The sequence below is a fragment of the Castor canadensis genome, chromosome 9, assembly GCF_047511655.1.
Source record: "Castor canadensis chromosome 9, mCasCan1.hap1v2, whole genome shotgun sequence".
NCBI lineage: Eukaryota > Metazoa > Chordata > Mammalia > Rodentia > Castoridae > Castor > Castor canadensis.
In genome coordinates this window covers 41140008-41167495 of record NC_133394.1, presented here as the reverse complement: position 1 = coordinate 41167495, position 27488 = coordinate 41140008, and the positions used below count along the sequence as shown (strand labels likewise).

At 40.3% G+C, this 27488-nt stretch overlaps 1 protein-coding gene and 1 long non-coding RNA gene across 9 annotated transcripts in view; one reads left to right on the top strand and one right to left on the bottom strand.

The window, feature by feature from the left end:
- The window catches only part of LOC109684303 (uncharacterized), a 191680-nt gene that overhangs the window by 104743 nt on the left and 59449 nt on the right, over positions 1–27488 (top strand). The window contains exon 3 of one of the 5 annotated variants that reach the window (XR_012435643.1): positions 274–411. The exons of the other annotated variants lie outside the window; for them this stretch is intronic. This is a non-coding gene — a long non-coding RNA (uncharacterized lncRNA). Of the gene's footprint in view, positions 1–273; positions 412–27488 lie in introns of those variants that run through there. 5 annotated transcript variants of the gene reach the window in all.
- The window catches only part of Sgms2 (sphingomyelin synthase 2), a 77818-nt gene that overhangs the window by 37421 nt on the left and 12909 nt on the right, over positions 1–27488 (bottom strand). Inside the window, exon 1 of one of the 4 annotated variants that reach the window (XM_074041508.1) lies at positions 381–518. The exons of the other annotated variants lie outside the window; for them this stretch is intronic. The gene's annotated coding sequence lies outside the window, so the exon portion shown is untranslated. Of the gene's footprint in view, positions 1–380; positions 519–27488 lie in introns of those variants that run through there. 4 annotated transcript variants of the gene reach the window in all.

The window sequence follows — 27488 nt, the reverse complement described above, 5'->3', positions numbered from 1 at the left end:
CAATTTTTATTTTTGGATTTAAAAATAAGTATTTTGGGGTGCTGGTGGGTGCAGCTCAGTGGTAGAACACTTGCCTAGCATGTGTAAGCCCCTGTATTCAATCCCCAGCATCAAAAAATTAATTAAATAGTTTAAAAAAACCTTTGTAAATCTTGAATAAAAAGATTCCATGTCTTATGTGTTGTAAATAACTTAAAATTAACAATAATGACTGGCCTTGAGATGACCTTAAGAGCTACTCCCTTAAACTCTTTTCTCTTCTGGACTTTACAGCTGACCACTTTCTTGGGAAATACCTCCACCTGCCAGCCCGCTCCTCCCAGACCTGACAGAATGAGAATGCCACAAGTTCAGAAAGAAGAAATACTCTGATTACCTACCTTTCCTCTTTTTCAGCATTCACAGCCATGCTCAGGCAGCACAGCACATCATCTGGGCACTGCTGAAGCCCTAGCCTGAGGGGCAGCCACATAGCCTCAACAGGAGTCCCTAACATTCCCAACTCCCTCCAAAACATAGGTTCAAAGGACTCAGAATTCTTAAAAGATTGGATGGGGATTTAAGGCCACTGGTTTTCTCCCCTTCCCCATGCTCCCACACATTTCTGTAGCCGGGAACAGGGCTTTACAGTTTGCTGCTCACACAGGGCTCTGTCCTCAGCTGGTTACAAGCCGAGAGGCCAGAGTCCACGTCTTATTTGTGTCGGTGTCACTGGCCACTAGCCAAGTGCCTGGCATTCAGGCCCTAGCGTGGCTGCTGAATGAATGGTCAGCCCACACACTCAAAGACACCACAGTTACCTTACCTTTTCTAAATTTGGTCATGTGTCTGTATAGTTTCTTAACTCTATCAAATACAAGGCCCTCCAAATTCATCCAACTTACTGTGGCTTACTTTATGTGATTATATTTTTATTGTAATTCATCTTACACAAAAATGTGAGATATAGGGTCTGGTATAAAAAATAACAAAACAAAATACGTCCCTGGCTTTAGAACATTAAAGATCCCTTGGAAGTCCCAAAGCAACCCTCTACCATCACAGTTCCAATGTGGATTTTTAATATATGACTTTCAAAACATGCTTGGGGAGGCCTCTTAAAAGATTTATAGTTGTAATTTCTATAATCGCAATCCTCAAAATTATAAAAGAATAAAGAATAAATAAGTCCTTGAAAATGGTCCAGCTTTATCTTTGTGTTTTCTCAAATTCCTTCACAATTCAACCCCCACTGGGTCTTAAAGAGTTGTAGAGTGAGGAGGGCAAGCTAACCCTTCCACAAAGTTAATATAATGACAGAAACTGGTTCTAGTGCTACCTAAATATTAGTGTCAATATGCACAACCCCTTCCTGGGGTATCACCCCCATCTGAGGGATGAGAAGTTAAACTTCTAGCAAGTGGCAGAGGTAGACTGTGAATCCAGGCAGTATGGATCCAGAACCCACCTCTCAGCCACTATGTTAGGTGAGATTTTCTGGGATTGTGGACTATTTAGACAATTAGTAATGTGCTAATTTCTTTTGTCATAAAAGCAATGAATTTCCATCCCTGTGAGTCACTCTGGAGAGAGATGGAGAAGATATACACTTCTTGCCCTTCCTCACCCTTCTTCATCACAGTTGCCACAGATGTAACATCAGTGTTCGCCCTGTGAGGTTACATCCTTCTAAACATTAGCCTGCCCCACCTTCTAACATGCAGCCACCAGCTCTGGGTCAGCTCTAAAGTCAATGACTTAGAAGAGGGGCATTTCCTGGAAATACTGTGTTTCATTGTAGTGAGGTGTTCAGAGTGTGTGAATCACTCCTGTTGCCTAGAAACTCATTTGAGCCTGGCAGGGTGAGGACAACTCAGTACAGGGAGTACTGAGTTGAAGTCAGAGGTGGTGCAGAGATGTATTCAGCACCATGTCCTACCAACACTAGACCAATGGCTGAACGCTTAACCTTGACACTGTTCTTTCCCACTTTCTCACTGGTCATAGAGGCTCCTTCAGTCATTCTTTTTCAGTCAGGAGAATTCAAAAGGTTCTCTGCTATGCAGAGACTCAAAAGATCCCTTGTAGCTGAAATGAAGGCAACATTGTTTTTCTTATTGAGTTCTCAAGAAAGACTTTACAAAATGTAATTATAGTAGTTTAGCAAAATGCAAGGAACTGGAATTTTGTGTGTCATGGAAGTCACCTGGCACCCCTATAAGAAGGAGTTTTCTCGTGAACTCACGGTTAATATAGCATACTCGTAAATAGCCCTGAGTCACTAACCCTGACCTCAGAGTCAAGAGACAGATTTTTAGGGAACAAGAAGATTGACTCATTTGGTGGGCTACATACCAGGCCAGAAAATCTGTTTTTGTATGCATCCATTTTTATTTTCATATAATGAGAATTGAGGACCACAACATAAACAGAATTGGGGGAATTCACCCTCAAATACCATAATGAATAGAAATAGATGACCAGGCTGGCCCAAAGGTCACTTATTAATCTCCACCTTCACATTTAACATAGCACACTGTAAAAGCTAAAAATCTAGAAAAAAACACTCTAAGCTTGCATCTCATATTAAGGTTCCAACAGTTACTTCTTTTGCCCTAATATTTCATGGCTTAATTCTCTTCCTAGTCATTTCTATGTGTTAAATATTCAAAGAAGGAAAAGCATTTTTTTAAGCCATTCATATACCAGACAAAAGGGTAGGGCTTTTAAATTTTTGTTGCTGATGTTATTTGGGTTTTTGCTGTGTTCACATGGCCTTCATTTCAGGGGATATACCTGCTTTAGACACAAGAAAGTAAACTGTAAGTATACTTACAGTTAACATTGTCTCTAGTCTTTGTGGAAAAGTCCAAGATCCAAAATTAGTGTTTTTGAACTGAAGGATACAAAAATAATTTAAAAATTTTTCTTCTCCTCATAAAATAACACTCATTTGAATATTGGGATTCCATTGTGCCTGATATCCCTAAGAACTACCAAAAGTCAAACAGATAGTACGATTCTTACTTTGTAATATGTACTACTAAAAGTCAAATAGATGACATAATTCTTACGATGTAAGACAGGTATATAAATTTACTTAGCAACTGTCATCTTGAATGTATGTTAACACTTTATCTTTGCCAAAGTATTTTTCCTTTTTTAAAAAATGTTATTTAAAGGAGAAAAATCTTTCCATGTCTAAAAATTTCTGAATTCCACCAAACTCCATAGCATAATCTAGACCCGGCTGATGATAGTTACAATTTGTCATGGCAGATGATATAGAGATGAAATGCCCTCCAAAGCACATCAAAGCCTTTCACCTTATCCAATGCGGGTTGTCCCAATTTGGAGTTTGCATTTGATACGCAGACCCCCTAAAAATGTTTTGGCTCAAGCATCTAGCCAGGACGGGAAAGGTCAACTCTTTCTCAAAGGGAGCTTAGGTCTCAGTAAGCAAAACTGCCAGGTGAGGATTTAAGCTCATGAATTTGTTGCTGACCACCTGCTTAATACAAACTAAACTTCAGTACGGAAAGACTGTTCATTTCCATACTGTAACTGAAGGCTTCTGACCATTAAATGGGAGAAGAGCCATGCTGTTGTGACAGCGAGCACAGTTTGTTGCATGTGTCCTCGGAGAGCTAAGTGACCATTACCTCACATGGGGTAGGGAGAAAAGGGGAAGGAAAAAGAACAAAGGGAGTTAGACTGATTCAAGTACAATATAGTTACAGGAAAATACCAAGGCAAAGTCCCACCAACCAATGAGCAGACGCTTAAACAATGGTGGACAGGAACAGAAAACAGGTCATTTTAAAGTGAGGGTACCAGCAGGAGGGAGGGCAAATGAAGAGGGCAAAGGAGGCTGAAAATGGCTGATGCATTTTCTATACATGTACGAATACGGAACCTTGAAACCTGTGGAAGTCATTTTAAGAAGGAGGCTGGGGAAGAGGGAGAACAGGGAGGGAATGAACCAACTTGAGGTACATTGTATGCATATATGGAAATGTCACAATGAAACCCCCAGTTCAACTATTATAAACTTAAAAAAATTTTTTTTAAAAAAGAGAATGTATTTAACCTCCATTTAATATCTGTCTGCTATGAACAGGTAGATAAGACAGACTTCATCCATGATCAGAACCTGCAGACTAGTTGGAGAAAAAAATCATTATTACGCAGGGAGATTAATGGATAATAAAAAGTTCAAGACTAAAGAATGCATTGCCAAGACATACAAGTTCAGGCAAGTTCAGGGAGGGCTTCTTGGGAGAAAGGTTCTTTCAGCTCAGATCTGGAGGATTAAGAGGCGTCAGGAAAGTTGCAGTGGGGTCACTGAAGACAGAAGAGATGCCATATGAAAAGGCTTTACACAGCAAAGGAGAGTGTGGTTTGTAAGTTTGGGAATGGAAGGAAAGACAACTCAGCTGAAATGGGGAAAGAGTGACTCTCGAACAGCCTGGCAAGGCCAGGTTAGGATATTTGGGTTTTGCCCCAAGGATAAAGGGATTGGGTAGTGATGTACTCAGTTTCATGTTTTGTAAGAATATCACATCTGATTCCTGACACTTAGGATTTCTTACGCTGAGCTGAAAATGAAAAGATCATCCCTACACCCAAGATAAACACATCAGAGTCTCCATATAACCAATTTTCCCTCCCATCACTGAGATGTGACCATTGACCCAAGAAAGGAGAGTGCCTAAGAAAGCACTCACCCGAAGAAGAGGGATGGCCTGAATTCAAATTCTAGTTCCATCCGGTCCTAACAAAGTCACGCAACATTGGGGAAGTCACTTAAATCCTTATGCCTCAGCAGAGCCGAGAGTAGTGACTCATAACACATGTACAGCACTGGGACACAGGTTGCCATAATGCTATTCAACAGCAGCTCTTATCATCAAAAACATACCAGTCCCCCTAAGTGTCAAGAACCATCATTTTTGTCTATATTCAACATTTTAAAAAACCACATAAATACAAATTCTTGGGGCTAGGGGTGGAGTTCAGTGATTGAGTGAATGCTTAGCATATGCGAGGCCCTAGGTTCAATCCCCAGCACCAACAAATAAATAAATTAAATTAAAAGAAGCGCTTATCTTTTGAAGCCAGCTAATTTCTTTAGGAATAGCAGCTTAAATAATTATGTTTAACACATATCAATTTTAATATTTGAATATTAACATTTTTAATGGATGCTAATGCAATATAATTATACAAAAAGAAAGTCTTATTTCAGTCTTTGGGCCTTGATGACATTTTTGGACAAAAATCTGCTATCCTGTAAGTAGGTGTGCACATGGCTAAAATGTACCCCTAAAGTGAAGTTTCTAGGTCTATTTTTTTGCAGATAAGTTTAGAATCAAAGCATGATTTAGAAACCAGAGTGCTTAAAAGTAAAATTCTGTGGCTATGAATCCCAAGAAATTTGAGTAAATCCACTTATTTAATCAAATTACAGCTGGTGGAGCTGAAATCCCAGCTCTTCAAGAGGTGGAGATGAGAGGATCACAGTGAGGGGAGCCTGGGCAAGAAGTTAGTGAGATCTTATCACATGATAGTACATGCTTGTGACCCCAGCTGTGCAGATCACAGAGGTAGAAGGGTCACTGTCCAGGCCACCCTGGGCAAAAATTAGAGACCCTAGTTTAAAAATAACTAAAGCAAAAAGGGCTGGGAACATGGCTCCAGTGGTAGAATACCTGCCTAGCAAGTGTTAGGCACCAAGTTGAAATCCCAGTACTGCCAACAAACAAACCAACAAATTACAGAAAAGTAAAGCAAGAAGGGTTTAAGCTTAAAGGTAACCATTAACGTGACCAAAGAACCCTTTGTGTGGATTCACTATTAAGCATATAACCATCCCAGACCTGGGGTGGCCTCCCTGCCACCTCCGTTTGCTAGGTGTAAATGCTAAATCACTGTTCAGAAATCTGAAAGACTGTAATAAACCTCAGACTACAAGTCAAGACATAAGGCTAAAAGTCAATAAATTTTGTGTTAAAATATTTATGTCACTCACCAGTAATACTGCAGACATATAGACACTTAGAATCTCTGCAGTGCTCACTGCATGGGACCCACGAGCACCATCAGTCTGGATTCACCAGGAGGCCTCACAGATCTAGCATATGGCAGTACTTATGGCTATGATTTATTACCGCCAAAGGCTACCAAACCAAGTCAGCAAAGGGAAAAGTCACTCAGAGCAAGATGCAGGGAAGACCAGGCGTCAGCTCCCATGGGGCCTCGCCAATGAGGACTCAAGGACACACTGGTCATCTACACACCCTCTGCCAGACACAACCCCAAATTCCAGCTCCCACAAGGAAAGCAATTGCCTGATAGGAACCATATTTTGTGCACAAATAGTGAACCCTCCTATCAGGGACTGGTGGGGAGCCTCCCCAAGTGTAAATTCCAAGATGTCAGCCAAAGGACCAACCTGGCGAGGTTGACTTTAAGAAACTTACCAGGATTCGCAAACAATCTGGACCATGATAAAAGGTCCTTTTGCAGGTTTCTCGCAGGGATGTGATAAGAACCCCTACCCACCTCCCTGGGATGGCAGCTTAGTGACATCGTATCACGACTACACGTGTTCTTTATGACCTGTAATTCTACCTTGCAAAGCTATATGGATGTAATCACCCGCATGCTTGGTAACCTACGTATAGTTATTTTTCAACATTGTTTAAAAGTCAACTGTTGGTCACAGCCCAAACATCCATCAAGAGGTCACTATTTAACTTGTGGTACATTCCTACAAGGACAGCTCTGTAACTGCTTTAAAGGAAAATAACGAGGAAGAATGTCTTAGTACTGATTTGGTAAACTCTCCTACAAAGAATTAAGAGAAAATGATACATTGGCGAGAAGTATAGTGTGTTCTTTTACATTAAGGAGAGGCAAATGGAAATCCCTGTTGCTATTTTCTTGTCTATGCAGAAAGGAATTCTGGGTGGATGCACTGACACTGACAAGGGAGACTGGGAGGGAATGGTAGATACAGAATTTGGGCCAATTCTGCGAATCTGAGGAAAAGAATGGATAAAAACAGTATACTTGAAAAGCTATCCTTTCTTTTTCAAGCCCAAGTTTTACCAACCTAGCACCTTTTTTGGTTTGTTTTGATAAGCTTCTAAAATTCTGCAAGGACTAGAGCGTAAGACTGCTTCATTTTCCACATCAGGTTCTAACTCTTGCTTTCTCTGCTTATGTTCATCTGCTGTCTTGAAGGGGGTTTCCCAGGACACCTGAGAGAGCCGAGCTCTCTGTGCCTCCTTCTTCCCAACTGTTGGGTTAGGATACTTGGGAGCTTTTTTAAGTTTCAAGAAAGAAAGCGTTTGGTTTTGTTCACTGCTTCACTCGCAACATTGAAAAGAGAGCCTGGCACACAGGACGTGTTCAGTATTTGTTGACTACATGGCATGGATTCTTTTTCTTTAATGGGACAGATACCACCAGGCAAAGGGAGAGATATCACTGGGGTCCAATTCTTGGAAATACTTGTCATTCCTCATGTCAGCCCATATGGGCCAACATAGGGTCTAATCCTAGCAACATTTCTAGAATTATGTAGAATTTCACAGAAGGCAAATAGGCTTACAGAATGCAATGCTAGGCAATGAACCTTAACTATTCATAATTTTTTTAAATTAACTTGCGATTACATGACCCTGGAGTCTTTCCAGGCTGACACCACACTAATTAATAATGATGAAAAAGAATGTCTATCCTAAAGGTAAAATGAACCTTACCTGTAAGGTACCCAGAACTCCAGTGAGAAAACCAAAAGTGTTTCGCACTAAAAAAACACAACTGCTATATTTTTTCAAGACTGAAATTACCCTTGAAATTAATTTCAAAGGAGTACAGGCAGTGAGTTGAGTTGCACAGTATCAATGTCAATCACACTGAGCCTGCCTTCTTCCCCCATAGTGGGCAAAGAGATACCTCTTTCACATTGGATTAGACAACCATAAGAACAGAATTGCTGTCAGGCATTGATAGCTCATGCCTGTAATCCTAGCTACTTGGGAGGATCAAGGTTCGAGGTCAGCCCGGAAAAATAGTTTGAGAGACCCCATCTCCAAAATAAGCAGAGCAAAATGGACTGGAGGTATGGATCAAGTGGTAGAGCATTTGCTTTGCAAGTATGAAACCTTGACTCCAGTCCTACCAAAAAAAAAAAAAAAAAGAACAGAACTGCTGTGCTGGTATTAACTTCAGGACTCTGCCAGGTAGATGCATAGCTGCCTGATACATCCTAAAGATGTTTCATTCCATAAACTTTTCTTTAAGCTTGGTTGTGGCAGTTCACTAAACACTCTTGTGACAGTAATGCAAAGAGGTTTGGAAGATTTCTCTTACTGTCATTTAAAACCGAAACCCAGTGAGTGAGAAAACATCCACTTATCTGAAAGAGCTGGACATTGCAGATTGTCCTGAAGATAAGATAGAAATCTTCAGAGCTGTGGTATTTGAACAGTGTCTTAACTGGAAATGGAGAGATGGCAGAGACGTTGCTGGAGAACAGGTGGCCAGACAACCGTCAGCTGATACACGGCGTCCTGATGACATGCCAAGCCCGCCCTTGGCAGGCAGTAGCACCGCCAGTCCCACCTTGGCTCTAGTGTCAGTCAATACTCTGTGTCTGAGAAGACAGGCACACAGCCAGAGGATGCAAGTCTAGCAAGGGGGACCGGTCATGAACGATGCTTTGGGGCTGGGAAGGTAGCTCAGTAGTAGAGTGCTTGTCTGGTGTGTGCAAGGCCCCGGATTCAGTCCCCACACCATTAAAACAAAGAAAAACCTAAGCATGCTGGTGCATGCCAGTAATCCCAGCTACTCAGGAGGTGCAGGCAACAGGATTTCCAGTTTGAAGCCAGCTGGGCCAAAGTTAGCAAGACCCTATCTCAAAAACAGAACACAAAACAAAAGCAAAGTACAAACAAAGGGCTAGGGGTGCGCTACAGCATTTGTCTACTATACACGAGTCCCTGGGTTCAATTCCCAGTACCACAAACAAACAAACAAACAAACCAAAACCTAACAAAAGCATCATTCTTCATTTGTTTTGCTTTCTGCTGGTAGAAGTAAAATAAAGAGCTCTCTGACACTGTTGATGATACATCAGTTACAACTTAAGTAACAGGGAGTGGGGAAAAAAGAAGAATGCCAGGCACAGAGAGCAGCTGGTTCAAAGGTCCTGAGACAGGAACAGGCCAGGTAGGGTTAAGCATGGAAAGGCAAACACTGCTGGATACTGTGGTCTAGAATCAAAGAAGCAAAGAGGAGGGCAGAGGCTAGGTGTAGAAGGCTGCACAGGCTGCAGGGAAACTACCTGCACACAGCATGTGGTGTCATGGAACCTCAGCTGACGTGCAGCACACGACCTGTTGGCTTCAGACAAAACAGAGGAAGCTTCACATTGAAATATATACTGCCACTGCAATCTCTCAGAGGATTGTTACATAGCCAAAATTTGGGTTGAGTGGAAGTAACGTATATGCCACTGGCCAGAACAATGTAACTATCCTAAGAATTCAGCCTGAGACTACCACACTGTGCAAATATATATCTGATTTGGTTGTTGACATAGGTACCATTTAACCACTTAGCAAATTTCATTAGAATCTCTGTTGAACTAGATGATATATATCTATCTGCAACTAGAGACTGATTTGCAGTTGAGATCCCTTTGTCATAATATCCAAGTCTTGGGGTAGACAAAGTGGCTTTGCCTATAATCTCAGCAACTCAGGAGGTGTCTACTGGGAGGAACATGGTTTGAGGCCAGCAAAACGTTAGTGAGACCTCATCTCAACAAATAAGGCTAGGAATGGTGGCAGCATGGATCTGTCATCCCAGCTGTATGAGAAGAGTAAACAGGAGGATCACAATCCAGGCTGGCCTGGACATAAACATGAGATTCTATCACAAAAACTAAAGCAAAAAGGGATGGAAGCGTGGCTCAAGTGATTGAGCACCTGCCTAGCAAGCACAAGGCCCCCAGTTCAAACCCCAATACCACCAGAAAACTCAACTCTTAAGCTGGGTGTGGTGGTTCATGCCTATAATTACAGCTAGTTCGGAGGCTGAGACAGGAGGATCATGTGTTTAAGGTCAGTCTGGGCTGCAGAGTGAAAGTCTCAATCTCTCTCACTCTCTCTCTGTCTGACTCTCTCACACGCACGTGCACACACATACACACACACTCAAATCTTGGAAGAGATTCAAGAATGAATGTGTCATTCCTTGATATTTCCCCAAGAAAAATGTAAACACCAGTCCACACAAAAATTTGAATACAAATATTCATAGCAGCATTATTCAGAATAGTCAAAAACGATAAAACAAAGCAAATGTTCATCAATTAACAAATCATAAACAAAATGTGGTAAATCCATATGACAGAATATTATTTGGCGATGAAAGGGAATGAAGCATTGCTATGTGCAATGACATGAATGACCCCTGACATTATTCTAAGAGAAAGAAGTCTGTCACAAAAGGTCACATATTGCATGTCCCCATTTATAAAAATGTACAGAATGAGCAAATCCACAAAGACAAAGGTGAGGGGCTGCCAGGAGCTGGGGGAGAGGAGAACAGGAGTGAAAACTAATGGGTGTGGTGTTTCATTTGGGAGTGATATAGATATTTAAGATGAGATAATGGTGTACACTTTGAATATACTAAAAACCACTGAATTATACACAATAAAAGTGCATGAGGCCCTGAGTTCAAACCCCAGTACCGTAAAAGAGTAAATTTTATGTTATATGAATCGTATTTCTCAATAAAGGTGTTAGAAAAATGTAAGAACAAAGATGAAATAAATTTCAACTGGCAAAGGTTGGCTACACTGGGGAAAGGCCCACAAAGGGCAAGTGGCACTGTGCTCTAGCCCTCAGAGACATGTCTGCCCTGGGGATGATACCCACTCCTAAGGGACACTCTTCTCATTTCACCTGGACCCTTACCCTGGCTTGTCCCACCACTGCCCTCATCTGGCCCTCTGCCAGGCCATCATCACATTTTTTCCTAGATTGTAATCTACTCCTGACTCCCAATTCCCATACTGAACTTTCTAAAAATTCCCACTTCCATGTTAAGCTTGTCACAGGTTCCCCATACTCGGTGATTTCTAGGGCACTGACACAGGACATTTTTTATTAGGCAGCATGGACAAGTCACACAAAAGCAGACAGGGCTTTAGGTTAAATCTGTGGATGATTATAGTCACTTATAGTAAGGTATTAATGATACTAAAAATATTGTAAATTGTAGTCAATGACATGACTAAACATGGTGGCTCCTACTTAGTCATACATAATGTGCGTGAACTTGTCTAAAAAGGGAATGGCCCAGGCACCAGCGGCTCACACCTGTAATCCTAGATACTCAGGAGGCAGAGATCAGGAGGATCACAGTTCAAAGGCAGCCCAGGCAAATTGTTCGTGAGACCGTATCTTGAAAAAAACCATCACAGAAAAGGATTGGTGGAGTGGCTCAAGGTGTAGGCCCTGAGTTCAAACTGTAGCACCACAAAAAAAAAAAAAAAAGGAGAATGGTGAAAGGGGATGAGAAATGAATGCAAATTCATGTTTGTTATTCCAAATGCTCTTCTTGTCTATTTCCTTATGTGCTGTTACGTTAAGAAAAGACTCATCTTAAAATAGTGTTACACAGAAGGTGCGTATGGTGGTGTATACCTGTGATGACAGTTACTTAGGAGACAGAGACAGGAGGAGTGGAGGGCAGCCTGGGCAGAGTTAGCGAGACCCTGTCTCCCAAACAAAGTTCAAAATGAGGGCTGTGGCAAGGCTCAAGTAGTAGAACCCAAGTGTGAGGCCCTGGGTTCAATCTCCAATACTATGAAAAATAAATATATACTGTCAAGGAAATTCGTGATTTATTTTAGTTTGAGTTTAGGCACCATGTACAAACTTCACAAAGAAATAAAGTAACTGGTATAACTAACAGTGATCACGAACTCTTACTGCAGAGGTGTAATGTAGACTCAGAAATCCAGGTGAATACATTGTCAAGGATTCTTGATTACAAGACACGGTGGAGGAGGGAGAATTATTTCCGTGACTGAACACTGCTCCACCTGCTCCCAGCAGCAACGTGGAGGGAACAAAGCCGGGTGGTTAGGAATAAAGATGCCGAAGTTGCCTGTCATACACAGACCTGCGTGACTCATGATTCCGGACAGTATCTGACCTCCTTGTGCTTCAGTGTCCTCATCTGCAGACAGGGACAACAGGTGACTTTGATAGGGTCCTTAAAAGAATTGAAAACTTGGAGGAATTAATGTTAGTAGAAAGCTTAGAAAACAGCACCAGGCATATAGTAAGCATCACCCATATCTGTGAAATAAACTAAAGCAGGGGTAGGAAGAAAGCCCAACAGAGGGGTAAATTTGATCAAAGTATGCTATATGCATGAATATAAATGCTACAATGATGATCCCTTGTACAATCAATCAACTTACGGTAATGAAAATAACTAGAGAGAAGAGACCAGGAAAAATAAAAGGGTACAACTAGTAAAACCTTATAAAATGACTAAAACTGGACTACATATTCAGCTCAGAAGTCCTTTGTTTCTACAGCAACACCCCCCCACACACACACTTTTGAGAGAGAGAGAGAGAGAGAGAGAGAGAGAGAGAGAGAGAGAGAGATTGATTGTTCACATCTGAGGAAGGGCAATGGGAACCATATCTTGTTCTCTAGGATTGAACCCAAGGCCTGGCACTTATTGGTAAGCTCTGCCACTGAGCTACATCGCCAACCAGAAAGGCCTTTCTTGACACTTGGCTTTAATATGCTCCTGTGGGTCTGTACCTAAGAGGCATCGAATGACAGGTGGTCATGGTATGACACCATGATGGTTTCTCACTGGGTCCTTATGAATTCTCAAAGCATAGCTTTCCAGAACTCTTTAGTAGGAAGCCAAAGCAATGGTATAGGTCTGGTGATCTGGCTCTGTTCAGGCACACAACTTCCCAGCAACCCTTAGTCAACCTCAATTGCTTTTCCCTGAGCCATGCTTCTGATGGCCAGAGTTGAGGAGGAGATAGCACCAGACTCGCAGAACAAGTTCTCTAACATCAGGAGATGGGTGAAATACAGCCACCGAAAACCACTAAGTGACCCGATGCACTGAAAAGCATCTGTTAAGTTTTAATGGACTCAGAGTCATTTGGCAAGAGAACTGCCACAATCATCCCAGGAGATTAAACAACTTGGAAGAGTAGCCCTATCTGTCATGTCATACCAGGCTCTAAGCTCTTGTGGTTACGATTTACTTTATTACGAATTAGATAACAGATGGATATTCTTGAAAAGACTAGTTTTTAGAGAGTTAGCAACCCCTAGCTAATGAAGGCCTGGTGTTCCTACAGTCATTCTCACCCTGAATATGAACGCCTTGATGCTGTGACCTTCCATGGCCTCTCCAGGAAGTTCTGTGACTAAGCCCGGGTCCCAGTGACTTGCCAACTTTTTCCACTTCACCTAACAAAGTACGTTGTTCTTGGGCTACTTAAGAATTTTTCTGGGCTGGCGGGGAGTGGCTCAAGTGGTAAGAGTGCCTGCCTAGCAAGCATGAGGCCTTGAGTTCAAGCCTTAGTGCTGTCAAAAAAAAAAAAAATTTTTTTTTCTTCAGATGAAATGGTGTTCATCTTTTTTATTTAATTGCAACATAACAATTGTGCATATTTCTGGATATGGTGTGGTATTTTGACACATGGATGCCACAGGTAATATCAAATCAGGATAGGAAGCATTCCCATCTCCTCAAACACACCATTCCTTGGTGAACCTTCAGATTTGTTCTAGTTATATTGAAATATAAAGTAAATTGTTTCAAAATGTTCATCGTAAAGTTGCTAGTTGACTGTAGCAATATATCTTCATTTGAATTATGTGTTGCTAAAGAGAACACAAATAGACTAGCCCTCTTGCAGCTCTTAGGCACTGCAAGTAGCATCCTGCAAAGAAGGGGTGGCCTTTGCAATGAACGCTGAGCATCCCTGAACAAGGAGTCCTTTAGAGAAGTAGGGAAGTAGGCTTCCTTTTGCATGTTCCTGTTACTCTACAATTTTCCTCCATCATACTAGTTTGCTAATTGCAGTTATATGGTGACTTATTCAATAAGATTTACTTGTTACCTTTCTGTGACACTGTGAGCTCCATGAGGGAGGGGACTACAGCTATTGGATTTGTGGCTGTCTTTTGGACTCAAAGCCTGGCAAAGTTGGTGGTTATCCATAAGTATCTGCTCACCGACTAACTGCAAACCACCCCCGAATATGGGAGTCACATGCTGGCTCCCCGCCAGGAAAATAAAGAAGTCACTAGGGTAAAATCCTATAAAGGAGGGTGGAGAGTGAAAGCATTTTACTATTATGAAACTGTGCCCACAAGTATGACACTGAAGATTTTCAGAGGCAGAGTTTAAGGATGTACCTACAGCAGATATGAAAGAGAGGGTGGAGGAATAGCCCATGAATACCAATGGGTACTGTCAGAGCAAAACCTTACTATTAAAAACTAAAATCATGTTTCCTAATTATAGACTTAAATTTAAAACATCTTGAAAACATCTGCCTAATGCAGTCTGCATTCAAAAATCCCAGAAACAGGAGCCTTTATTTAAATATTTATTTATTATTTATTTTTAAATCCCAGAGAGGAAGGTTGATAACAGATTAAAACCCTCTGTGTCAGGCCAGATACGGTGGTGCGTGCATGTAATCCCAGCTACTTTGGGAGGCAGTGGTAGGAATATCAAGATGTGAGACCAGCCAGGCAAAAGCCTGAGACCCTGCTTGAAAAACAAATTAAAAGGGAAAAGGGTTGGCAGTGTGGCTCAAGTGGTAGTGAGATTGTCTGGCACATGCAAGGCCCTGGGTTCCTGGGTTCATTCCCCAGTACAGCAAAACAAACAAATAATAATAATAACAAAAAAATCTCACAACACATCCTCTGGTTTCTCCAGGTTTATCTCCTGTCTCAATCAGCAATCTGACTCTCCCACTATATAAAGTTGTTATTGTTACATCCAAACTTTGAAATTTCTCAGCGTAAAAGACATATGAAACCACAAGAAAGTCACAAAGTATCGAAACAGTGAAAATTAAATGATTTTGCACTTCAATGAAGGCCTTTAAATTTTCTGCAATAAAAGAAAACAGCTCCTTCATACTTCTAACACTGAAAGTGAGAAGGTGTTTAACCTTACTGGTAGGCAAAGAAACCCAAATCAAAAAAGACACACTTTTCACATGTTAAATTATCTTTAAAAAAAAAAAAAAACCTATAAAATTATCAAGTTGTTCTCCAGGCTTATTGTAAAAATATATTTCTTAGGTTTTACAGATCACCTAAGTAAGAATGTGAACTAAGATTGTGCTCTGAGCATATTAAATAAATTGTGGTAGATACCATGGGTTGATGAGACACCCCTTTACCATGTTTAATGGGAGACAAGAGGTTCACAATTCACAATGTATACAAAACAGCAATAGATGTCTGACTGTTTTCATCCTGTTTTTTAAAAGTTGTGTATGTAAATATAATGTGAGTAGAAAGATAACTGAAAATGTTAACAGGCAATAGATTTATAGATGACTTAAATTTGTTTAGCCAGGTATCAAATTTTGTAAAATAAATATGGGTTGCTATTATAACTAAAAAGAAAAAAGAACAAAAGAGTAGACTAAGACTCCCCAAACAAATTTCTAAATATCTCACTACCTTATTAAGTCTCAAAAAATAAAGTTTATTATGAGAAGCACATAGGTCTGTTTAGCAAAATTATTTACTAGTTTTTCTTTGTGGTCACTGTGTGTGCGTGTATGTGGAGGAGGTTGGTAAGCAAATAAAAATATTCAGTCCTGAGATCTTAAAAGTTTTCTTTTTTTAGCAAGATACCATTTGTGGTGATTTACCACCAAGTAGTAAAGAAGTCAGCCTCTCAGATCAAATATAGCATAATTATATAGCTGATAAAATTTAAAATGTGCATATTTACTATGATTACTACCCTTGCTTGAATAAATTCTGTCTTTGAAAATAGAAAATAAAATGAAGTAAGAATAAAACAAGAATCAGTTCACAAACATGACATGAAAGAGAAGCAAGTTTGGCCAGGGATAGGTGCATGAGCACACAGAGGTTGCTGGAGACTCACCTCTGACCAGGTAGAGGGACATCTGTTGGGGACAGAGTGACTCCTCAGTGTATATGGGAGCAAGATAAAACCACAAGGACTCTGTAGTCATATACCTGAGCAGGCATACTCACTAACTCTCCAGGGACGAATTCTCCTTTACATTCTTGGCCATTTGAGTCTCCTGGTGAACTGCACAGTAATTACTTGGTTAGTAATTCATTTCCTGTTTTGTTTTTTTCTCTTCTCTGTTTCTCCTAATTGTTTTGTTTTCCTTACTTGTAAGATTTCTAAGAAGTTATCTCCTCTGGCCTCCTCCTCATCAGCCTTCAGCCGTTTCCTTACCTTGTGAGAAACTTAAAAAACAACCTGTGCTTATTGTAACTCTGTAATAAAGAGTTCACATGGTTTATGTGTGCTCCACCCCTCTCAGACACCAACACCTTGCAAGTTTCCAGCATTCCTTTGAAGGAATTAAAAAAAATTGCCTATTACCGTATTTACATGAACTCTTATCTCACACAGCAAATCTTTCATTTCTTACTTCTTAGAGGAAGGATGAAGTGTTGAGAAAACAAAAGGAAAGTCAAGAAATTAAGCTTTTATGACTCCAAAGAGTCACTTGGTGTCCAAATGAAAGAAACTATTAAAAAACAAGGAATAATTGGAAAAACTGGAAGAAGAAAGAAGGAAGTGAAACAAGGGACAAGTCAGTTTGGTGAAGTTTCTGCAATAGTATCTTGAGCAAGATAAAGGAGGGTGAAGCAAAGGCCCCAGAGCCTGGCAAGGTAGACACGTATGGGGGTGGGGCAGTGGAGGGGAACATCAAGGTTTTAAGGGGAAGTGCCAGCAATAGAACTGAGGTGTCACTCAAGTTCCAATGGACAGTCACAAAATGGGATGCTGACCAAGTCAATAAGTCAGCTTTTATCTTGAGCTAGTGAGTCAGGCATAGCCTGACTGGCTGGGAAGGGCAAGTGAAAGGAGTGAACTTTATGAATGTCATTACTAGTGGACAGGCTTCAGTCACCTCGATGCCATCTTGATTTCAGAACATGACACCTTCAAAAGAGGGTTTAGCACATGGGAAAATCTCTGAGGTTTGCCCCACCTCCCAGAAGTGCCTAAAGTGCCAAGGAGAAAAGCAAAGAATCATTCGTATTCAACTTGGCAAAAAGGTTTGTAGATAGTAAATAATTCCAGTTTCCATTAGGGCTCCTAACAGACAAACATGTGCACATGTACTCTTTCCAGTGGGGAGACACCTATTCATTGTCCACTTGTGTGTGTGTGTGTGTGTGTGTGTGTGTGTGTGTGTGTGTGTGTGGTGCTGGGGATTGGACCAAAGACCTCACACATCCTAGGCAAGTGCTCCAGAACTCCACCTCTAGCCCTTCACTTAGTTTTTCATGGCACTTTGGTTAAATTACAATAATATATTAGCTGGTGTACCACTTTCTAATTGAGAATGGTGAGGAATATGACACAAACAAGAAGCAACAGGGTTTCCTAGGAAAAGAACTTGGGTAAAGAATATTTTATTACAATCAGAAGGCCTAGTTTCATTCTACACACTGATTTTTTTTTACCTATGATCTTTGAAAAGCCCCTCAAATTCTGGGAGCCTGGGTGAATTCAACCCTAATTAAACTCTTCCCCCTTGAATCCCAGGGCCTAGAAATCTGCCTGCATAGCATATGCTCACCAAGAGTTTGCTGAAGGAAACAAATGAACATACTGGATTAATAGTCTTTCTAGTGCTATGCCATCCACACAACAGCTATGAACTACATAGGACTACTTCAATTAAAATCAATTACAATTTCAAATTCCCTCTAGTCACATTTCAAGTGTGCAACAGCCACATGTAGCTTGAGACTGCGTAATGGTCAGTACAGAACTATGGATCCTCTGGTCACTGCACAGGCTGCTCTTGTTATGACTGAGCAGAACAGCAGCACACTGTGCCCATGAAAACACAGCTCTAGAGAGCACAGTGAACCTACGCAGAGGGGACAGAAGGAAACTCCTGCACAGAAATGAAGCAGTCCCTCTGACAGTCGGTCTCTCTATATTAAAAGTACTGGTTCTCCGAATAATTTTCAACAAATCACGCTGGAACAACTGAACGGCCACATGTAAAAAAAATAAATCTGATACCAATTTAGAAGATAGCATGAAAAAATCTATCTGACCTTGGATTTGGCAACAAGATTTTAGATACAACACCAAAAGCACAAATCATGAAAGAAAAAATTGGTAAGCTAGACTACATTAAAGTGAAAACCTTTTGCTTTGCAAAAGAAAAAGTTAAGACAAGTTAAAGACCAGGAGAACATTTTGCAAATGGTGAAGACTTTATACCCAAAATAGACCTGGAACTTGTAAAACTTCAGAAAACAAAGAGCCCAATTAAAAATTAGACAGTGGGGGGTGAATATGTTCAAGGCACTTTGTATGCATGTATGGAAATACAATAATGAAACCCATTAAAAGCTGTTTTAAAAGAGGAGAGGAGGGCTATAAAGAGTAATAGAGAGCATGAATCTGATCCAAGTACATTATATTTGGAATACGCAGTAATATCACAATGATACTCCTTTGTACAAATACTACATGGCAATAAGAAAGAGAAACAGTAGACAAAAAACTTGGAACAGACACTTCATCAAAGAAGATATATAGGTGGCAAACAACCATAAGACAGGATGTTTAATACTGTGCCATCAGGAGATACAATTTAAAACACAGAAGCTAAGATCCAAAACACTGATGTCACCAAATATTGGGGAGGATGTGGAACCCTCACTCCTTACTGGCAAAAATTTACAATGTCACAAACACTTTAGAAGACATTTTGGCAAGTTCTTATCAAATAGTCCTGTCACGTGACAAATCAATGGTATTCCTCAGCGTTAGCCAAATGGGTTGAAATTTTATATTCACACCAACACTTACACACAACTATTTATAGAGACTTTATTCACAATTGCCAAATTTTAGAGGTAATCAAGATGTCCTTCAATAGGTGAAATGGATAAACTATGGTACATCATCTAAGTGAATATTATTCAATGAAGGAAGAAGGAACAAAAGAAAGGAAAAAGAGAAGGAAGGAAGGAAGGCAAGCAGGCAGGCTGTCTCAAGATACAAAATTATGAAGGAACTTCAAATACAAATTGATCAATGAAATAAGCCAATGTGAAAAGGCTACATACTCTATGATTCCAACTGTGGAGACAGCAAAGAGATCAGTGGTTGTCAGACGGCAGAGGGAATGGTGGGATGAATGGGTGAGGGACAGACTTTGGCAACAGGGAGTATACTATAATGTTTGATGCATATAAAATTTTCAAAACCCATAGAATGTACTATACTAAGTGTGAACTCTAAATTATGAACTTCAGTTAATAATAATATAGTATATTGGTTCACTAATTTTAACAAGTATAACACCTTAACTGGGGAGGGAGGGTCGCTGGGGTGAGGGAACCTAGAGTACGAGAACTTTGGTTTCTGCTTAATTTTTGGGTAACACTGAAACTGCTCTAAAAATTAATTAATTTACCAAAAAAATCACTCTTCAGTATAAACTACAAGCACTTAACAATATTTAAGTTAGCAATAGTTTTTTCTCAAGATGAAAACACTCCAAATATTGATTTAAGCTGCAAAGCAATACTCCAACATTAACAAACAACACACCCCCAGTTAGATCTTTTAAGAACAAGGACAATTTGCTTCAACACAATCACCAACCCAAATTTGCCTTATATTGCAAAGCACTTAAGCCTTGTCAACATAGACAACACTCTAAATCTGGCTTAATGTTGGTGAAACAGTTGTGATCAGGACAGCTTTACATTTTGTGGCACAACACATCTAGATCTGTCACTCCATCATGGCCTCCTAGAGGAGTTACCTGTTCCACATACACATTCATGAAGGTGGCAGGGCACACTGCATCCCTGGGAGGTGAAAAGTGTCATTCCGTGTGCAATGTAAGTGCATATGGGGGCTTGGCATAAATCTATAAGGTACTCTTGCAAAATTGTACCCTGATGAAACCAAGCCCAAGAAGCCTTGCTTTGCTTCCAAAACACATCATAGAACAACCCTGAAGAACATTCTGGCAGCCAAAGATTCGCTTTATTAAGACCCACCTCGTTAAAGAGTGCTCTAGCCACTTGCTTTAAGGAATCACTTTACTAAATGAGGTTTCTCTTTTCTAAACCCTTGCCTGCAGGGGACACAGCTTTCCTGCACTTTCTTTGGTTTGTCAGTTCCCATCAGTTCACTATAATGCAGCATCCTGGAGGACAAGTGGATGGTGTAGGGCATGTAGAGTTAGGAACCACACACAGCTGAGAATGTGGTGTGGCAAAACTGTGCTTATTAAATGGTCACACACAATCTTCCTCCCTTAGTCACAGGCTGCTTTACCAGTCCTGAATACAGAGTGATGGTTCTCTTTTGAGCACTGCCTACATCCAACTACCAAAGCCAGGCTGTGCTTTTCTCAGAGCCTCAAAAAAAGGAAGGTTCTTCTAATGTAGGCTTCCGATACACAGATTGCTACATACCTGGCCCTCCTAGTCCTGTGACCTGGGGGCTTATTGGATGGTTCATTGGTCAATATTTCCCACCAGCTTCTTACCTCACTCACTTCATCAGAGGGGCTCCCCTTCTAAGCTCAGCAACGCTGCTCTTGCATGTCAGTCTGGCTTGTTCCTGACTTGAGGGGACAGGGAGAAAGACTTCCAACCTCTTTTCTAGGAGAGCTAAAATCATTTGTCACAACTCCTATTCACTTTGTTCCCAGTTTATGGAGAGGAAAGAACAGATGGTCCAGTCTCCATTAGAAACCAAAACAGACCAATGGCTACACAAATTAGCAACTGAAATAAATATAATTACTTAATCTGCATTTGACTATAGCTAGATTCCATTTAAACATCTGCTATTTAAAAACATAGAACTGTCATTTCTTTGGCTGCTTTTAGTATTTAAAATCACTTCTTCCTAAGAGTAGACACTCAAGTAAAAAAAAAAGTATTCCTAAATACTTTGGTTTCACGTTCCACCCCACACCTCTAGCCATTTTGGTTATATAATACCAACCCACCTGTTCAAATCCAAGATGGTGTTTGAAAAAGAGTGATTTTAATCAACTCTTGAAAACTGACCATTTACTCAGATTTTTTAAAAAGATGGTTAATGTGTTAAGACAGAACTGTGACTACAGAAATAACAGCTATGTCCCCAAACATATTTTTCTATCATTTTTCAACTTTCCATGTAAGTCTTATTTTACACTGTGATTTTAAGTAAAAATATCTCAATTTTAAAGAGCAGTCTTGTACTTTCTGTGAATTACACCTAGAGCTCAGACCTGCCAGTCGAATATGGTCACCCTAAACACCCTTCAGAAAGTAGGTTCCACCAACTGCACATGAATTTACTCTTCAGTTTCAACCCACAGGCTGGGAGATCTTTGAACCCAGTGAATATAACCTCAGCTGGAGGCTGACTTGAGGACTGGGCCCCCTGAGCTCTGCCTCCCATATCTGGTTGTCATGGCACCTCAGCTAGCTCTGCTTCTCTGTTGACAAGCGTGTCCATGGCAATTCACAGCTGACACCACACTACTTCCACTACTTCTGCTTCCAAAAGCAGTATTAAGAAACTATTAGTAACACTGGCTCAGCAGACAGCTCTACTTGTTGAATCTTGGGTATATTTAAAGAGTCCGTTCAGATTCTCTTTAGAGGATAACTGTTGCTTAAAAGAATGAAAATCTTTTTGCATTCAAATGATTCAAAAAGAGCATTTTGTCAATAGTTCCTTCTTTTTAAGTTTCATGTATAAGGAATTAAATAATTCTTAGAATTTAAACATAGATAATGTTGGAATAAAATAGTGAGTTGTATCCAATCCTAAGATTATTTCACAAATTACACTTTAGCAAAAGTAAGGTTCAAGTGCATCATTTAAAATTAAAAATTCAGCCTTATATTCTGTTGTGATGAAGGCAAAACAGGGCAGGGGCTCAGCCAGTTATGTAAATAGGGTGATGAGATTTCACCTATTGTCTTTATTTTCTCTTTCCTACTAAACCATTTAGAACAACTTTTCTGGATCACATCCTTTTGGTAGTTTCATAATTTTCCTATTAAAGGCAATTTACATGTCAAGAGCAAAAGCAATACAACAAAAAGAAAGACTACAAGAGAAATGGATTACATCACAGGATACAAAAATTAAGGTCTATACATGGCTAGTGATCCATGAAGAAACAAGAGAAGCAGTAATTACAAAAGTTTGAAGATTACAAGGTATTCACCAGAAACCCAATTTGCTTCTTTCAAAAAGGTCACAGGTTACCAGAATCTTTAGTTCAATTTTTTCCTCACTTCCTATAAAATTATCTTTATAAACAAATAATGTACTGCCTATAAAACACAGAAGCAATTATCAGATTTTTCACCATTACCCCTATCAATATTACTTTTGTTACTCTGTACCGTAAACGTCTTGGGAGAGTCTGACAAATTAATTGTACCTTTCCACACATGTAAGACTTCAGGTAGTAGAATAAGATCTGAACTCTTCCTGACAACCACCATCTTCATGATGGTCCTTAAAGGAGTGCCCTGGAGATGGCACTAAACTGGATTAAGGAGATTCATCGAACCCACCCTGCCTAATAATCTTAGTTTCCACACCTAAATACAAATAAGTTACACTACCTAGGAATTTCCAAGCTCTTCTTTCAACATTTTTATTCCAGCCTTCCAGGCCTTGTGAAGAGTATAAAAAAAAAAAAAGTTCCAGTCTCACAGTATTACTGATTATTGGTTACTATTACATCTATTATTGTTGCAGCTACTAGAGGTGGTCTCTGCCTCAAGGAATGTAAAATCTAGTTGACAATCCAAAGATATCTTGTTAACTCCAAAGAAATCTTATTTCTAATTGTCCCAAAATGAGCCCTTAGTGGGGCATTCGGGTACACCCTCCTCATTGTTGGTGTCTTAGTTCATTTCCTGTTGCTATAAGAGAATAATGGAGACTGGGAAATTTCTAAGGAAAATAGTTTTATTTGGCTTATGATTCTGACAACCGGACAGTTCAAGATCAGGTGGCCATATCTGGTTAGGTCCTTCTTGATATCATAGGGACAAGAGTGAAAGAGTACGTTTTTTATAACAAAGTACTCCCTGGACAATCCTTGAATCTATAATTGATTGATCCATACATGAGGCAGCTGCTCTCATGATCCAGTCACCCCTGACATATCTCACTGGCCCCACCTCTGAATATCTCCCACTGGAGATGACATTTCAACATTGGTTTTGGTGAGGACATTCAAATTATAGTAGGAATTGAAAACTAGTGATTTGAAGGTGAAAAAGTGGTTTGTGGGCCTCCAGAAGGCATTAAAAAGTTCACAGGGGGAAAAGAGTGCTTAGGGAAATAAGGTTAGAGGTGATATTGGGGATGGAGGGGAAAGACAAACACAGTGATAGAGGAGCCTACAGAGGGGCTAGTGTTTGCTAACAACTGGCTTGAAGACGCTGAGCAAGTTACATAACAGAGTCCCAGCAGGATATGTCACCAGCTTCACTGGACTTTCTTTCTGTCTGGATTAACACCTACACATGGCCAGCATCTTCTCATCCTTCATGGCTCATTTTAGTGATCCTCCTCAGAGAGGACCTTTCCCCGCCGTGGTCCAAAGATCATTCTCTCTAAGCACCACCCACCCTCTTCCATAGCACATGGTCACAGACTTGTTGCCTTGTTTTTTTTGGATGTCTCCCACATTGAGTGGTAAGAGCCATGACAGCAGGAACTGGGTCTGTTTTGTTTACAATAGTGCATCGAGCCTGGCACACAACAGGTGCTGGGTTGGTTCTTGCAAACCCTTTCCTTCACCAACTTTTATACTTCCGACATGTTGAATGGTGTGGCAGGACCCTTTCTTGAATAAACCCTAGAAGGCCAGGTGTGGTGGTGCATGTCTGTAATCTTGGCACTCAGGAGGCTGACGCAGGAGGATCAAGAGTTTGAGGCCAGCCTGGGATACATAGTGAGACCTTGTCACAAAACAGAACAAAACAAAACTACCACCCTGAGAGATCATTTCCAATACTAGTAACTCACAAACTCTCTTAAAATCACTTCATGATCCCCTTGGCCCTAGAATATATAATCTACTGAAATTTTCCCAAAAGTCTTTGATCACATTATAAAAATTTAGGTCTATTTTTACAATAGTAATCTTGATATTAAGAGAAAGCGATTAGGGGAAGGAATATGAATACTTTTCAATGCCAGACCATCTACCAAAATGACCCTTTTTACTCCTTAAGGTGTCCAAGTCCTAAAGGCTCTTCCCTTTCCTCTTTCAGTATTTAATGTTCTACCATCAGGCATATAAATAACCGCACTATGAACAGAGAGATGAGAGATCACATGGTCGGAGATATAAGCCTTTCCTTATGTAGGAGAAAAAAATCTATTGTGAACAGGTCAATATGTATATTGGTTTAAAAACTCAAACTTGAGATATGGGATGGCCTTTCAAATGAGAACAGGTAAAAGCCAGGCATGGTGGTACACACCTATAATCCCAGTACTTGGGATCACCGAGAGGTTGGAGTCAAGCTGGGCTACAGAGCGAGCTGGAGGCCATCCCGAACTATACGGTGAGACCCTGCCTCAAAAAAAGAACAGCTAATGCTTTTACAATATTACTCCCCCCTAAAGAGCCCCTGCCTATTTAGGAGGAGCCTGATCAAGAACTACAGTGAAATGAATCTTAGTGAAAATATGGTAGACTCTTGGTGTCTATTAGTCTATGGGTCCAAGGAACCCCGTGCATGCTCGGAATGCACAGGGCTCAGTGATGCACTGGGGACACCTGCCTCAATTCCCCCATAACACCGCTCACGTTCCACTAAACACAAGCCACTTCTCAACAAATTTCAAATTGTCACTTTATCACTTTCATTAATCACACTCACTGCTACCTTGCTTTTGGGCACCACTTGCTTTTCTAGAGGCAGGTTTTCACAACATGAAGGGCAGGGAAACAGACCACACCATGATTTCACCACAACTCATGCTGATGCAGGACCCACTCAGAGCTTCTCCACATCACTGAGCTACACAGTGAATGCAAGGGAATTTATAACTTTGGTTTTGAATCTTCTTTTGATTTTAATTTTTTCTGACTGAGCTTGGTAAAAGCACATGTAATAAATCCACAAGTAAAGTGTGCTTATTGAGAAAATCAAGGCTGTGTCTATCAAAGAAATTCTTTTGACTTGTTTACAACAAAAAGAAAATGTCTGTTTGCAATTTTAAGATATCTAGAAGTTTAGCTGAAAAAAGTGAAAGAAAAATATTATGTGTTGTGTATAAAATTTGTGTGGATTAGAACAAAAATATGTAAAATACTTCATTGACTTTGGTTTTTTAAAAAAAATTAAATATGGTCTTTAATTAGGGTGGCCAAATAATTTAACATCCAAACCAGGCCAGTTTCGTAAGTGAAAGACAGACTTATTAGGTAACAATTACTCCAGGACAGCAGGGGTACACTGACACTGGGGCAAACCAGAGCATGGATCCTTTGATTATGGAATGCTTAAGGAGTTCATGGAATAGAAATCAAATGGAATAATATGCAAATGTGTCTCTTTTGGTAAAGTTCATTTTTAAGAAAAAGATTTTAAGAAATTATTTTTTGGTGGTACTGGGGTTTGAACTCAGGGCATCAGATGCTCTATTACTTGAGCCACTATGCCAGCCTTTTTTTTCTGTGTTGGGTGTTTCCAAGACAAATCTCTCTCAAACTATTTGCTTGGGCTGTCTTCAAACTGTGATCCTCCTGATCTCTCTCCTGAGTAGCTAGGATTACAGGTGTGAGCCACTGGCATCCAATAAGAAATAAATTTTTAAAAATGAAGTCCACAGAAGATTTTGTTCAAATGAGGCAAAGATAACAAATTAAAGAATGAAGAGTACAGTATTAAAATAAGGAATCAATCTCCAATAAGGCCAGAATCTTCAATTAAGATTTTCTTTAAGAAATCTGATACTTTGTAAAACACAAGCAAACCTCATACAGATATTTATTTCTATAGCTCAATCTGCAGCAATGTTGATTATTTTTGTGACTAGGAGAAATTTCCAGAAGAACATGATTTAGTTCTCCTCTTGCTTCTGTCCTTCCACCTGAAGAAATATCCTCCGTTACCGTGCACTTAGCATCTCCACAGCAACTGATGTAAGTGGGGTGCTACTCCAGGAGGAAAATGAAGTGAAAAACAAAGCAATTGGGGTAAAAGATTAAAAAAAAAAAAAAAACACCTTCACAGAACCACGGTGGCGAAATAATGACCAAAACAGTTAAAAACAAACAAACAAAAAGAAACAGGGAAACTAGCTAAAAAGAACTCTTTGGACAATGGTATGGTCACTTCCTACCACATCAGTGAACCCCAAACTTACTAGGGCTTCAAGAACAATGAGGCAAATAAATGTTTCAAAAATGGTAAGGTATGGTGGTTGGTGCCTGTAATCCCAGCATTCTGGAGACTGAGGCAGGAGGACTGTGAGTTTGAGGCTAGCCTGGGCTACTAAGGGAGACATTGCCCCTCAAAGAAACAAGGTAAATTGTATGGAGTGATCGCAGATGACGTCAAAGGACTCAGAGCTAGAGGGGAGGTGAGGTTTCTGAAATAGATACAGAGTGATTTCCACAGGTTTTCTTTTTTTTTTTCTTTTATTATTCATATGTGCATACAAGGCTTGGTTCATTTCTCCCCCCTGCCCCCAGCCCCTCCCTTACCACCCACTCCGCCCCCTCCCTCTCCCTCCCCCTCAATACCCAGCAGAAACTATTTTGCCCTTATTTCTAATTTTGTTGTAGAGAGAGTATAAGCAATAATAAGAAGGAACAAGGGTTTTTGCTGGTTGAGATAAGGATAGCTATACAGGGCATTGACTCACATTGATTTCCTGTGCGTGGGTGTTACCTTCTAGGTTAATTCTTTTTGATCTCACCTTTTCTCTAGTTCCTGTTCCCCTTTTCCTATTGGCCTCAGTTGCTTTTAAGGTATCTGCTTTAGTTTCTCTGCATTAAGGGCAACAAATGCTAGCTAGTGTTTTAGGTGTCTTACCTATCCTCACCCCTCCCTTGTGTGCTCTCGCTTTTATCATGTGCTCATAGTCCAATCCCCTTGTTGTGTTTGCCCTTGATCTAATGTCCACATATGAGGGAAAACATAGGATTTTTG